At 41.1% G+C, this 5,273-nt stretch overlaps 1 non-coding gene across 1 annotated transcript; it reads right to left on the bottom strand.

The window, feature by feature from the left end:
• Positions 1-449: 449 nt before the first annotated feature.
• Positions 450-522, bottom strand: TRNAF-GAA. Its single transcript has one exon. It is a non-coding gene; the product is annotated as a tRNA-Phe (tRNA).
• Positions 523-5,273: the final 4,751 nt, after the last annotated feature.

The following is a 5,273-nucleotide window of genomic DNA, read 5'->3' as shown; positions in this document are numbered from 1 at the left end:
GACAAAGATAATTCTTCCTTTTTGGGGCAAGTTGGCAGACAGCAGTTGGAACAGAGAGTGAGTTAGCATCCTTGCAGTCTCCTCCAGACCAATGCTGATTCCACTTTAGTGAACACAGCTTGTACCAGGAGATCCTTTTTCTTACGCAGGCCTGTACCAGTCACCTCTAGACATATCTTACTTCCCACCTTCTGTGACATGACAAAATATCATTGCTCAGATTTTATTACCAATGGTGCAGCTGGGAAGGCTTGAGGAGAGATGAATGCACAGGTGCGGTTTTTTTTTTCAGTCTAAAGACAAGTTTGTCTCCTTAACAGGACCGGTACCCACCCAGCACACCCTGATGGAGAGGGGCAATTCCTGGGCTCCAGTTTATCCCACATCTCCATCCCATGTCTGTGTTGTACAAACCACACCTAAAACCCACAAAACTATGGAAAAACTACTGCTGAAGCCCGGGATTGAACCAGGGACCTTTAGATCTTCAGTCTAACGCTCTCCCAGCTGAGCTACTTCAGCACTCTGATGCAAATAATCACATGACCCAATCACAAATAAGTTTCAGAGCTTTACAGTTCAGTATATTGTTTGTTAAGTAAAGTGTAAACATCACCTTCTCTGATTTTCTGGTCATCCTTCTCATCTCTTTGGCATCTGATCTCCTCTGGTGCTCTCTAGAAGATGAATATGAAATAATGGCAAGCAACATCTCCAGCACTTCTTACCATTTCATGACAGCACAAAGAAACCAAGACATGCTTCAGCTGTGAAAGTTTGGGGGTCAGAACTCTGACAGATTCTTCTCACCTGTCCTCACTTTCCTTCCCATCTCTTGGAATCTTGTCACTTACCCAATAGTGTTTACTTGGAGCTTTCCTCCCCCTTCTAACACTACCTCCCTGAACTCAGGTGGAGGTGAGGAGAAATCCAGATGCACTAACCTGAAGTCAAAGTTTAGGTAGATGCACTTTGGAATGAAGAAACATCCCATATCCCCATTATGGAGAGGACTGTACATAGTAAATTTCAGTACCAAATTAAGAGTGAATTTACAGAATCACACAAACTTCTAGCACTCCATATGAAGTGCTGCACTTTTCTCTCATTACCTGAGTATTAAAGACAAGTAGTAATGAAGAAGTTAACAAGAACAGTTGAGTAGTGGCAGGTAGCTGTAGAAGTTGGTCCTGGCAGATGTATTCACTTCCTTGCTCCAACCAGATTTGCATCAGGACTTGAAGAAAGTAATCTTCATGTCTTTTATGTCATACCAGCTCCAGGCTCTGAACAAAGAAGAGCAGTTTTCATTAACTCCTGCTATTGTGGTTTCTATCCATATATTCACTTACGTATTTCACACTATGACCAACACCGTTCCCTTCTGGCTGAATCTGCTTTTGATAATAAGTCTAGAAGGAAAGTCAGTCTTTCTCCGAATAAAGCAATTTATGGAGACTCCATCTCTTCCCTTGATACAAGGGTTTTACAAGTTTTATAAGTCTCATGGTTTAACCAGGTTTTAATTCCAGGGAAAATGTATCAGTCAGTAGCTCCTGTTACATTCCCCATCAGAAGAAAGAAAAAAGGAGCTGCCAAAGGAATTATGTCTGTAACAATTAGGTCACTTTTTTGTCATGTTAGTGTGATAAAGAATCAAGCACCTGTGATCAAATACCACAGGGCATTTTCTACAGTCTTTAAAACCTTATACCTCACTTGTTGGTTTATTTCTTTGCTTTATTTTTTGCCTTTTGTGTGTGTGCATGTGTTTATTTTTGATGGCTTTCTTTTCTCTCTCTTTTTTTTTTTTTTAATTAAACTTTTAAAACCTTTTGCTAAATCTATGCACAATCCCAGCAAAGAGAATACTAACGTCAGACATCCCAGTAGAAGAATCCCTTTCACAAGGTCATCATTTCTTCACACCTCCAGGGTTCACTTAGGACTTTTTTACATGACTATGGAGCATTGGCTGTTGTCCCATTCTAGCCTTTAGCCCTTTGCAAAAGGAGTCTCTTCTCCAAAGCTCTTCCTTCTATTTGCATGTTTCCATCTTTTGCTTCCAATGACACACATTTTTCATTTAGTTGTACAACATATCTAAATACTTACCAGTTTCCCTGCCTCTCCTGTAATAAGGACTTTACCACCTCCTCAGCCTTTGCATCATTCATACATTTTACCATCAGTAAATTCATACTTCCTTCTAGCAACCTGCTGAAAGTAACATCATGTTTGGAAGCAATCTTTTCAGAACCTACTGAGAACTTTTTGCCTTTTCCATTTGTTAATGATTATCCATCAGCCAACACTCAAGATTCATGTGTTAGGTGTGTTTTAATCTATTTTATTGCTTTTAGTACATGTTAATCACAACATGAGTGCAAAAAGTTGCCTGTTCACAAAGGTTAGAAGCGATTGCTTAGGAAAAATGCTCAGGGAAAGTAATGTGATGGTGGGTTGGAGCGTTTTATTCAGCTATGGGAAACATCAGTCAAGGGAAATGCCTGTGGGAGTAGAGGTACACTGAATGCATAATAGCTGACATTTTCAATATTGCAGGAATTGTTTGCAGTAGTTTTTATGCAGCTCCATTTGTTTGCCTCAGAAAACTGCTCTTTCTTGAAGCTGGAGATTAATACTTACATAAAATGCCTTTGCAGATACATACATCCATGAGTGTTTAGTTTGCATGATGTTATGTCATGGACCAAGCTGAACTCTGGAGTGTGTTTCTAAGTTCACTTCAACAAGGCAGATTTTGGAAAGAGCTGAAGTGAAACATGAGCAGAGTAGTATAAGTCCTGCTAATGGTGCTGCTATGAAAATGTTGACTGAATCTGTTTCACAGCCTGCAGTGCTATAACCACAGAGTAAATAAAACTGGTGGGAAAAGGTAAATATTTTTAACTCCATTTCAGGATATGGTAAGAACAACACGGACAAGTGGAAGAGAAGAAGGTTAACAGGAGTAATCAACATGGATTCACTAAATGCAAATCATGCTTGTCCAATCTGGCAGTCTTTTATGATGTCTTGACTAGATGCATGGAGAGCAGTGGATATTGTGCATCTTAACTTCAGCAAGGTCTTTGTCACTGCTCAGTGAGGAGGAACCTGATGAGGTTAAACAAGGGCAAGTGTAGAGTCTTGCAGCTGGAGAGGAATAACTGCAAGCATTGGTATAGGTTAGGAGCTGACCTGCTGGAAAGAAGTTCTGCAGAGGAGGACATGGGTGTCCTCATGGACAACAGATTGGCTATGAGTCAGAAATGTGCACTTGTGGCCAAGAAAGCCAAGGATATCCTGGGGTGCATTAAAAAGAGCAAGAGCAGAAGGTTGAGGGAGGTGATCCTTCCTCTCTACTCTGTTCTGAGGATACCACAGTGGAGACTGTGTCTGTTCTGTGCTCCTTCATGAAAAAAATTGCAGGGAACTACTGGATGGAGCTCAGTAGAGGGCCACAAAGATGATGAGGAGCCTGGAGCACCTCCATTATGAGGAAAGACTTAGAGACCTTGGGCTGTTCAGCCTGAAGAAGACTGAGAGGGGATCTGATTCATGCTTGTAAATATCAAAGGGGTAGTAGTCAGGTGGATGGGGTCAGACTGGTTAATGATGCCCAGCATCAGGATTAGGGACAACATGCAAAAACTGGAACATGGGAAGTTCAATACGAAGATGACATTTTTTACTTTGAGAGTTACAAAGCCCTGGGACAGAAGCTGCCCGGAGAAGTTGTGGAGTCTCTTTCTCTGGAAATATTCATAGAATCATAGAATCACTAACGTTGGAAAAAAACTCCAAGATCATCTCGTCCACCTGCCATCAATATTTCCCCACTGATCCATGTCCCTTAGTACAACATCTAATGTTTCAAAGTCTGCCTGGATTCTGTGCAATCTACTCTAGGGAACCTGCTTTACCAACACCAAGAACTTAGTGTTGCATTTGCAAAATTGAATTGTGAATTTAACTGCCTTTCTGGGCATTGTTAAGTGTGAGACCTCTCTCTCGTTGTTTAGTGTGGATTAACACAAGTCATTCTAGATAGTGGCTTGTGTAAATCTTTCCATCATGTATCCATTTGTCGTGGATTAATTGGACCAATGAAAAAGAACCTTTGTGTCCCATAGTCTCACACTTTTTTTGCCAGACCATTTTTGTCTGTCCTCTTGCATGAGTAGGTCTAACGTGAAGATGTCATTTCTCTTTGTGATATCGATAGCCCAGACGGTGGCTATTCTCCATTCCTTTGAAAACTGCTTAGTTTTTCTCTGTTTTAACAAACATTTTGGGCTGTGGACCTTGGATGGACAAATGCACCTTTCTGAAATCCTTGATGCATCTACAGATTCTCAATTCATTCTCTAGGAATCTGCTGTTTATTATTAGAGGCAAATGAATCACAGAATCGTAGAATTGTTTCAGTTGGAAGGAATCTTTAAAGGTCATCTAGTCCAACTCCCCTGCAAAGGACAAGGTCACCTACATATAGCTAGATCAGGGTGCTCAGAGCCCTGTCCAGTCTGATCTGGAATGTCTCCAGGGAACTGGACATGAAGTAAAAACAAGGTCTTTTCATTATCAACAATAGCTCTCCAGCGAATGAAGAAGCTCTGAGCTCCTCACCAGATTTGATTTAACCAGAGCTAGAACTTCTAAATGGTGCTGGATATTGAGTGAAGGAAGGGAAGAAAAAAAGCAAAACAAAACCAAAAACACCTGTTTTTGGGAATGATTTTGGAGTGTGAAGATAAATAAAGGCCAGTAATTAGTTAGGGTTGTGGGGGTTTTTTTTGGCAGTACATTGCATTTTTCAGATGTGAAATCTCCTTTCTGAATCCTCTTCTCCCACTCCATTCTCCAGCACAACCAGCCACAGGCTACCTGATGTCAGCTCTTATTTAGTCCAAAGAAGCCTTTCTCTAGATGCTGCTAGTACTGGGACCAGTTCTAGGACTAGTAGGATGTAGGTAGATGTAGGCAGGACTGACTTTACTTTCTGACCTTTCAGCTGGGGAGGTGTTGTTTCCTTTGCAAAAAGTCAGCAGTGCCTCACAGGCCCTTTCCACCTGAAACAACACTGCCATTTTGAATGTTGCTTGCATCTCCTGGCAATTTTTAGAAACTCTATTAGTTAGAAGAGCACATTAATGCAATGTTACTGTGGTGTTTAGGAAAGCTCTTCAAGTGCTCTCTCAGTGCCCCTGCTGAAAGCTGCGTTGCTAGGTTGCTCCAATTCCAATTTTTTTCTTGTTCTTTATTGG

Source organism: Lagopus leucura, unplaced genomic scaffold (assembly GCF_019238085.1).
Source record: "Lagopus leucura isolate 7727_CA_CO unplaced genomic scaffold, USGS_WTPT01 Super-Scaffold_100002, whole genome shotgun sequence".
In the NCBI taxonomy this organism is placed as follows: domain Eukaryota; kingdom Metazoa; phylum Chordata; class Aves; order Galliformes; family Phasianidae; genus Lagopus; species Lagopus leucura.
The sequence above is the reverse complement of the archived record's forward strand: the minus strand, read 5'-3'. Positions and strand labels throughout refer to the sequence as shown.